Source organism: Bactrocera oleae, chromosome 3 (genome assembly GCF_042242935.1).
Source record: "Bactrocera oleae isolate idBacOlea1 chromosome 3, idBacOlea1, whole genome shotgun sequence".
Classification (NCBI taxonomy): Eukaryota; Metazoa; Arthropoda; class Insecta; order Diptera; family Tephritidae; genus Bactrocera; species Bactrocera oleae.
The window spans coordinates 31,313,538-31,324,555 of NC_091537.1; positions in this window are offsets into that span (position 1 = coordinate 31,313,538).

Sequence of the window (11,018 nt, forward strand, 5' to 3'; positions counted from 1 at the left end):
CGGTTACATCCGAACTTAGCCTTTCCTTACTTGTTATTTTTTTATGCGTATATATGAGCGTTAAAGTCACTTCACAGCACTTCACTTAAAAATTTTTTTTTGTTCGTTTTCTAAGTTTTTTCACCCCATAATGCCGCTCACTATGGCTCGAAGGACCATGATTAATGTTTTCACTTGCACTTACCGTTAAACTGCGTTTATTAAAAAGGATAAGATAATATTCAAAATCTTATTAAGATTATAAGCCGGCATCCGCTTTTTTTTTTTTAATATATATATAAAATGTTAAAGATTACAACTAATGTATGAATACTCAGGCGAAAAGTTGCTGCGGTCGACGAACGTCTTTACGGCTCGAATGCGAACGAAAAAAAGGGGACCTCTGGTCCTGTGTTAGTCCATTTTGAGTGTTGAGATGTGTAGAGTTGTGGTGTGATGTGATGTGTATGTGTGGGTGGTCTGCGTGGTGTGATGTCTGCAGGGGTGGTGTGTGTTTGGGTGTGTTAGGAGGTGGAGTCTTCTTGTGGATTGTATTGATGTGGTGTATTGGTGCTCAGTAGCGTGCGTGGAGGGGGTAGACGTAACTCATCTAGTCAAACTATGAGATTGTAAATGTCGGTTTTATAGTAGCCAATGTCAAGTTTGAACGATAGGCATGGCACCGCCCACATTTAGGTAATAATCCATATCTTGGAACCTACTCCACCGATTTCAGCCAAATTCGGTACACAATATTATCTTAACATTCCTAAATTACAGTCAAAATAAGCGGAATCAGACAAAAAGCACGCCTAGTTCTCATACAACACAATTTTAAATTTCATCTGATTCTTTCACTTTCCAGTAAACTAATCAAGAACTAATCAATGTACCAGGATAAAACTTTGCACAAATATTGCCTTTCAGGTTAGCCATTTCAAGTCTGAAAATATTCAAAACCGCATCATAACTGTTCAAGCCCCCAAGAAACACCTGATTCTGTTTATAATATGTAGTACAAGTAATACCGAAAATATACAACACCAATACTAACCCTATCTCCCATACACTCAATAAAAGATTTTCAAACTTCCGTTTGGCCTTATACCCCATATATTAGTCAATATCTTAGCAAAATTAACTAAATGTATTAAAATGTATGTATATATTTTTGAATGCCGAAAATATGTGAAATTGGTCCACGAATTACCCAAACTCCCATATAATACATATAATAATTTTCGTTATGTCGGTCAGTGTATGAGTTATATATTTGTAAAATTATTTGAAAATATGTCCTCTGGGAAATCACTATTAAAATATATTGGGGGTCTATATACCCTATATAGTGATTTCCGACTTCCCTTGTCTCTTTAAACTATTCAGGATAAGCTTTCTTATAAAATTATGTGGTTTAGCGCTGAATATGAATGGAATTGGTCTAGACCTTGGACCGAATCTCATATTCCTAATATAATCAACTCCGATCTTCTGGTTGACGTTTTGCTCATCAAAATATTGATTAAGTTTAGCCTCTACGGTTAAATGTATATGTACAATATATAACATATCTCTTTGAAGATGATTTTAATATAATTTTCGCCGACGCGAAGTAAAACATAGATATTAAACTATGTAAGTATATCATTTATATTAAACATTAGTAATATACCAAATTTGATTAGAATCCATCCACGATTTCGTCTAACAATGCATGTAGAATTCTTTCGCAGCATTTTTATACTCTTGCAACATGTTGCTACAGAGTATAATAGTTTTGTTAGATCTGGATAGATATGAAGTCATATATATTGTATATAAATGATCAAGATGATGAGATGTAAGAGCTGAGATATTTTAATGAAACTTGATACACATGCTCCTTGTCAAAAAAAGGAGGACAAATTCGTAGATGGGCGCACGCCTACTTTTCATATAACACTATTTTAAATTCCATCAACATCTAGCTACACTTAGTAGTCGTAGGGAAAGGCTTGGCATAATATTCTTAGTGAAAATCCTGAATGGAATTGTTTGCAGTTTTTTTCTCCTGTCTGAAGTTTAATTTAGTATTCCGGTTAGCTCTTTGAAGCAACCTTACTATTAAAATCTTATTGATAAAATTTTGAACTAAACGAACCTTTCCGCCACTGATTTTAATTCTCATTCCTGCACATTTGATTTATCTTCATGTTATCACTTTTCAAAATTAGAAAGACTATATTGCTTTCTCTTAATAAATAAAATCGTAACAATTTGTTAAAACGTGTTTTTAAATATTAGCTGCCGAAATTTTTATTTTTGTAGCTGAGCAGTTTTAAATTACGACGCTTAAAAAACTCGACTGCCTTTCATGACTCGGCTACATCCGCAAGTATGTGGATTGCGCCGCTCGCGTCGGTTGTTCGGGAGGAGGGTAATGGTTGGGTTATTATTACTATTACCTGATTTTTTCACTTTCCAGTATGCAAAGCAAGCACCAATGAATGTATCGGAATAAAACTTTGCCGCAATAGTGCGTTTAAAGTAGGCCATCTTGTGATCAAAAAATGGCCATCTGGCAACAACAGTTTAAGCCCCCAGATACCGAATATGTGGATCCCAGTTCCTACAGTGAATATTTTATCAAAAATATGGTCATATTTTGAGGTATCTATTTGTAATTCGGAGCAAATCCTTTCCTAATAGCAGTATGCCTGTACGCCTAAAATCTGTTGAATCTGATCAAAGCTTCTCTTAGCCGCCATATACCTAATACAAAGATTTTTCAACCGCATATATTGACTAATATAAGAGTTATCTCAACTAAAATTTGCTCATAACAACAATATAAATATAACTAATATCAGGATTTTCGAACATCCGGCTGACTTTACTCCATATATCTTGGTGATGTTAAGTGAGGTACGTTAATGAAACTCTGATACAAAAACAGTGTCATCAATATCTTATTTTCCAAAAGTTTACATTATGTTAAGTTTGGCAAAGTTTTGCGAAATTTTGATTTAAAATTTCTTCATAACATTCACATCACTCACAGTAATTTCGTCCATATATTATATTTGGTAACAGCAACCCACTTACACTTCATCCTCGTTTCGAGTTTTTAAAAGCGATTTTTGTAAAACTTAAGTTCTTCCCCTTCAGAAACGCACTTGATCTTATTAAAAATAGTCGCGTGCAGCACAGCACACGTGATAGAAGAGAATATTTCTTTGCTGATTCATTAAGAAGAGAGTGAGCGAAGGAGAGAGAATTGTACATATTACAGGAATAATCGAAATATTATATTAAGATGTGGTACACAAATTTAATATTCAATTTATTTTTTCAATTTGTACATTATCTTCTGTTGGAGCAAGTATAGGATGGAAATGAAGTATGAAACATATGTTAATTATCCTAAATAATGTAGATTTCTGGAGAATGGAGCATAAGTCGTTGTTCCTGATTTAGTCGTGGCGATTTTCTGGTCGTTATTCATATGTAAACCGAATTTTTCCGAAGAAAGTGAAGTAGTGACATTAAAGTCCCAAAATCAATAATATGTTATCATCACCCCTGCAAAGGAGAACAGCACCGCCATGAGTGTACATAACTCTGTGTGAAATATGTGATAAAGAATTTTTTTTGGTTAGGAGTATGTAGACTCTTTTCCTTTTGATATTTTACATTTACTCAAGCTGATACCGCCAATTTCGGTCAAACTCACTGTGTGTGCAGTGGAATTTATTGCACTTAAATGAAAATGTGGAGTGTCAATGTTTAATGCATCACATTCACTATAATAGATCACAACCCCTCCTGCTCGAATGTTCGGTTCGGTAACCAAGTTTCGGTTAACAGCACAATGTTTGGTTTTCGTATCGCTCTATCTGTGAGATCCTCGACTCCGAAGTGATGTATGTATGGTTTGTATGTGCCAATGTGCAGCTAGAAGTCTGCGAAGTGAATCGACCGAAGAGTGAGCGCAAAACAACAACATATGCATTGCTACATATGCTTATGGCTACACACACACACATAGCTGCTCACAGCAAACCAAACGAAATTTGAACAAGTAAGGAAGGGCTAAGTTCGGATGTAACCAAACATTTTATACTTTCGCAAAGTCAAATGGTATGCTCGTTGGAGATTTCTTTGTGGATTGACTGATATTATCGGTAGAAGGTCAATTATAGGCACTGGGGTCCACATATTTAGTACCTAGGGGCTTGAACAGTTTTGGTTCGATTTAGACAATTTTTGGTCACAAGGTGGCATACTTTAAACGTATTATTAACGCAAAGTTTTACCCCGATATAATCATTGTTGCTTGATATGCATAGTGTAAAGTGAAAGTATCAGATGGAATTTAAAATGGTGTTTTATGGGAAATAGGCGTGGTTGTAGTCCGATTTTCCACTATAACATAGAGATATGAGAAGAATGTTATGTACCTAATTTGGTTGAAATCGGTTAAGCAGATCCCAAGATATGGGTTTTCACGTAAAAGTGGGCTGTGCCACGCCCACTGTCTAATTTTGAACGCGGTTCCTATAAAGTCATCTCATACCATCCCTGAGATAAAATTTAATGTCTCTGGCGTGTTAAGTGCTTGATTTATTGCGTTTTTAATAGTTTTTAATAGTACCGTTATATGGGGAGTGGGTGGAGTTGCCACCCGATTTCAACTATTTTCACACTGTCATTAGAAGTTCTAAAAACATTTGCTTCCAGTGAATTTGGTTATTATAGCATTAGCGGCTTAGGAGATATGCACATTAAACCTGTTAGGGGCGTGACCACGCCCACTTTAAAAAAAAATTTAACTGCAGATGCCCCTCCCTAATGTGATTCTGTGTACCAAATAACAGTCTTGTATCTTATTGCGGAGCTTAGTTATGGCAATTTATTTGTTTTTAACTAATGGCGGTTTGTGGGCGTGGCAGTGGTCCGATTACGCCCATCTGCAATACCAACCATCTCACGGTACCAAGAAACATGTCTACCAAGTTTCATAAAGATATCTCAATTTTTACTCAAGTTAGAGCTTGCACGGGCACTTATTGACGGTGTGAAAATAATTGAAATCGGGTGGCAACTCCGCCCACTCCCCATATAACGGTACTGTTAAAAACTATTAAAAACGCAATAAATCAAGCACTTAACACGCCAAAGACATTAAATTTTATCTCAAGGATGGTATGAGATGACTTTATAGGAACCGCGTTCAAAATTAGACAGTGGGCGTGGCACAGCCCACTTTTAGGTGAAAACCCATATCTTGGCATCTGCTTAACCGATTTCAACCAAATTCGGTACATAACATTCTTCTCATATCTCTATGTTATAGTGGAAAATCGGACTACAACCACGCCTATTTCCCAAATAACACCATTTTAAATTCCATCTGATTCTTTCACTTTACACTATGCATATCAAGCAACAATGATTATATCGGGGTAAAACTTTACGTTAATAATACGTTTAAAGTATGCCACCTTGTGACCAAAAATTGTCTAAATCGAACCGAAACCGTTCAAGCCTCTAAGTACTAAATATATGGACCCCAGTGCCTATAGTTGACCTTCTACCGAAAATATCAGCCAATCCACAAAGAAATCTCAAACGAGTATACCATTTGACTTTGCGAGTGTATAAAATGTTCTGTTAAGCTTCTTCCCTATATAATGGCTGTAATGAAAATTTCTTATAGTGTGATAACTCAAAAAACGTGTCAAAAACATTACATTTTACACCTGAAATGATACGGAGAGGTATACATCGATCCTTGCAAGCTGCTAGATTCTAAAATGTTCGGTTATATCCGAATTTAGCTATACCTTACTGGTTTAGTATAAAGTTTTGCAACATCAGAAAACATTTCCCGCTTTTGAGCTTTGCACATTGGGAGAGTATAAAATGTTCGGTTGCACCCGAACTTAACCCTTCCTTTTCTTCAACTTCTGAAGGTATTTCCCGGGCCTAGTTACTTGCAAATTACGAGAACAGAAAATGTTCGGTTACACCGAATTTAGTTCTTTCTTACTTGTTATACTCTTGTAACATGTTGCTACAGAGCAGAATAGTTTTGTTCACCTAACGGTTGTTTGAATCACCTACAACTAATCAAATTAGTTATAGGATTATATATATATAATATATATATACGTACCGAAATATGGGGTTTCATCTAAACGTGGGCGGTGCCAGGCTCATCGCCCGAATTTGAAACCGGCTCCTATAAAGCCAACTCTGCCTGAGGGTCAAGGAACATGTGTATCAAGTTTCACCAATATATCTAAATTTTTACTCAAGTTATCGCATCATCATTTATCTGATCTGACTGTGCACGAATAGTGCCTGTAAGATGCGTTGAGCCCCAGAAACCGAATATGTTAACCACAGTTCTTATTGCAAACTTTTTATCGAAAATATCAGTCGATCTGCGAGATATATTATAGAAACTTGGAGAGAATAATTTTCTGATAATAGTATGTCAAATCGGATCAATAATTCCCTTAGTCCATTAGTATATACCTAATAGATTTTCGAATTTCCGGTTGATTTTATGTAAGTTATCTTAATAAAATTGAGTGAGCTTATTTTTATTATAACGGTGTATCTTTGGGCCTAAAATGGAAAAAATCGGATGAAAGCTTGCTCTAGCCACAAAGCTTGTTCTATCAACTCAAACTTTTTCCCCCCCAATATACCCTATATACTCGTAGTTATTTTCATTTCCCACCAGTCTTGAAATTGTGTAGGTTGGTCAAAATGTGTGATAGATTAGTAAAATTAAGTGGACAAATTTTTCTAAAAATTATGTGGTTTAGCGCTGAATATGTAAGGAGTTGGTGATCTAAACTTCTTACGCCTAATATAATAAATTCCGATTCTTTCGTTGATGTATTCCACATCAACTCAATATATAAAATTTAGCCTCTTCGATTGAGCTTATGTCAGATATGTCTTACTTTTAATATATTTTTAATACAATTTTCGCTGACGGGTAGTAAAATAGCGTTATAAAACTAAGTCAATCTATGACCTGAACTATAGGTTAATATGATATAAATTTCTCTTTATATTAATGAACAACCTCTATTTAATCACAATTACTATGCATATATATTCACTTTGAGAGGCAATTTATGGGAATCGCATGCAGTACAATGGATACGAAGGAAAGCGTTGGGAAAATAACTTTCATTATACTATATACATATTTATATATGCATATATTTACGGACACATTAAAAAAATTCAAAGGTAGAAACTGCGCAAATCCATACAAAAATATAAAGCAAATGCTTCACAAACTTTTCGGTGCGTCAAAATTATAACCATATAATACTTCAAATAATTGAACTTTTATTTTCACAATTGCAGCAGTTACTTAAATTGTTTTGAATTTCCGTGCATTGTTTCCACATAAATATTGGAAAGTATGCAATTATGTATTTTCTTTCGCAATTTCACTTTAATGATTTTATACAAAATTCACTTTTAATACTCACACAACATGTTGCTCTAAGTATAATAATTTTGTTCACTTAACAGTTGTTTGCAACATTATTATTATAACATTAACTTATTTATGTATAAACAAAAAATGCTCAGAATGGCATGTAATGGAATATGTTGATTTAGCATCATAATTATGTATGATATTAAACAAAATATGACCAAAGAGCTTACGAAGTTGTTGGTTCAGTTACATTCACATTTTTATGTCAAGTACTTCTAAAAACGTACCTCTCAAACTACTTAAACTATCGCAGCCAAACACAATGCATTCTAGTGTACGAAATCACCAACTTCTGAATGCCTAGAGATTACCGTACGTCCATTTGTAATGAATACTTTGCACAATAATAGAGATATGGTAATGAAAATAGGTAGGCTGCCTGGACCTAATAAAAATTGCACATTAAAATAGATCGTAAATATTTTCTTCAATCCATCCGTTCGATTAGCTTTAATATGACACTCTCAATATTGGAAGTAATTCCCACAATTTATATAATCTCGCAACATGTTGCTAAAGAGAATTATAGTTTTGCTCACATAACTGTTGTTTGTAACACTAATCGGGATAGATATAGAGTTATACATACATATATTATATAAATGATCAGGGCCACAAGACGTGTTAAAACCAGAGTGACTGTCTGCCAATAACCGAAAACCTTTGAAGGGCTATAACCAAACCCCAAATTTAAATACAAAACAGTAATTTTATACAGGGATTCGCAGTATAGAGAGATATTTGTGATTTGAAATATTTTTAAAAGTGAGCGTGGTCCCTATACTATTGAATTGAATTGAAATCGAATTATAACCCCACGCCCCATATAACGGTTCTGTTGAAATCTACTAAATAAAGCGATAACCCACTACAAGGTGCGTTCCAAAGTAAACAGTAAAAAAATAACAAAGTAAACTGTAGTGGCGCCATCTATATGTCAACTAGTGCGTTAGAATCTGCTATCTTTTATCGACTTCCAGTAAAAATTTCATGACATTTCATCTACTGAAAGTGAAGTTATTCCGTTTTGAGCTTCGAACAAAGAGCCAACATTAAATTTTGTTTTAAAATTGGTAAAACCTTTACCGAAACATTAAAATTGATGAAACAAATTTATGGCGATGATTGCCTATCCCGTAGCAGAGTGCACGAGTGGTTTCAACGTTTTCAAAGTGGCCGTGAGGACAAAAATGAGAAATGAACCGAAACCCAAAAAATCACGGCTGGAGAAGTGAAGACAATGCTGATTAGTTTTTATGATTCCAAGGGTATTGTCTACAAAGAATTTGTTCCACCCGGCCAAAACTTTAATGTGGTATTCTACCTTGGAGTTTTGAAGCGTTTGGTGCGCCGTATTCGACGTGTTCGGCCCGAATTTCGCGAAGATGGAAGTTGGCGTTTGTTGCACGATAATGCACTGTCTCATCGATCGACGCTTGTGGCCGATTATTTGACCAAAAATCACATTTTAACAATCAACCACTCCCCGTATTCACCTGATATGGCACCGTACCACTTCTACCTTTTCGGAAAAATGCATTTGCCGATGAAAGGAAAGCGTTATGCAGACGTGGAGGCCATTCAAAAAGCTTGCACCGGCATACGGCGGCCATGCCGTGCAACGAGCTAAAACACTCGTTCGACATGCTTTTGGACCGTGCAAAAAGCTGTATTAAAGCAGAAGGAGACTATTTTGAATAAAATTAATTGATTTTGCCGATAAAACCATTTGTTCTGTCTTTTTTTCAATGTCCTGTTTACTTTGGAACGCACCTTGTATATATGTACGACAGAAGTACTAAATTTCACAGTCAGGGCGGCACAGGAAGGCCATCTGGTATACACCTTCTTCTCATATAAAAGAATTTTAAGTTTAATCTTATTCTTTCATTTTACAGTTAATAAAACGAGTGAATGTCGTTATTGCAATAAAACTTTACACAAATAGTGCCTTTTAGGTACTCCATTTCACGTATAAAATTTATCGAAACCAGACCTTAAATTTTGAAGGCACCTGATACTGAATTTGTAAACCCCAGTGCTAGTGGCCGACTTTTTAGCATAAATATCGGTCAATATGTGACGTCTAGTATTGAAATTCGAAGAAAATTTGTTTATGATAATAGCTTGCACTTATGCCAACGGGTCTATACTTCCCCTAGCCCTAGTATACCCTATATAAATTTTAAACTTCCAGTTGGCTTTATCGCCAATATGTAAGATATCTTAGCAAAATTAACTGAACGTATAATATTGGATAAACTATATTTTAATGTCGAAAATGAGTGAAATGGTTCACGAAGTGCCCGATCACACATTATATGTAGTATATATTTTCAGTTAGTCTAGCAGACTTTATGCCCAATACGTCAATCAGTATATGAATTATCTTCACGAAATTGCGTGAAAATATGTTCTAAAGTTGACTTGAGTAATGCCAAACGTTATTGCAGTCAGTCCAGATTTTCCTCCAAGGCCCAATATAAGCGATATAATGATTTCTATCCATTTTGACGTCTCACGATTCTTTTGGCCAATATGGTATATGTGATATTTTATTGAAATTGAGTGGACAATTTAAAAACAAAAAGGTTGGTTTTACATTGAATATCAATTAAATTGATCAAGATCCTGGTCTAAACCTCATATTCTAATGTACTGATTTCCTATTCTCTGGTTGATGTTTTCCTCTTATACCTCATATAAATATTAAATTTAGCTCTTTCGGGTGAGTTTCCATAGGTATATCACATTTGAGTTATTTGCCTTAATTTTAATATAAATTTTTTGTGAGTGAGTTTGTAATCCATTCGATTTCATCGAATAATACATGTTGAATTCTTACGCAACATTTTTTATATAAAGTTTTCCAACGCCTGAAAGTATTTCCCCGCCTTGGATCCTTGCAAATTTGGAGGGTATAAAATGTTCGGCTACATCCGAACTTAGCCCTTCCTTCCTTGTTGAACTTTACGAGTATCTAAAACGTTTCCGCCTAAGCATAATATTTTCTCACTTGCTACGAATAGACTTATTTCAATTGTTTAAATATAGTAATTTGGGTTATTGAAAATGTTCAATGTCTTTAAAGCCTGCAATTTTTCAAAGCAATGCATTACACCTTCTTTAAAAGCTACCTTCGTCACCGCTAATATCCACAGTTAACATTGAGCTATTCACACTAAGATCATGACGCAGACGTTCTCAGCCGTATATATGATATAAACAAAAATTGGCTTTAACGGTAAAAAATAAAATAAAATTAAAATAAAATCGTTTCTAAAAACTTGAAGAAAATGTTTGTTTTACGCGCATTCAATCTTATAATTGACACAAATACGGAAAGAAGTGTGTAAATCATCTTGGTTCTGGAAAGTAATTTAAACCAAAATCACGCTTAAAAAAATTACTAATGTTTGGCTTTTACAATAAACTACTACTATTGTGTTGCTGCTGTTGCATGCTAAGCAAAGGTTAAAAATATAATTATATTGTATAAAATTAGTGGGTTTGTGTAATACACATA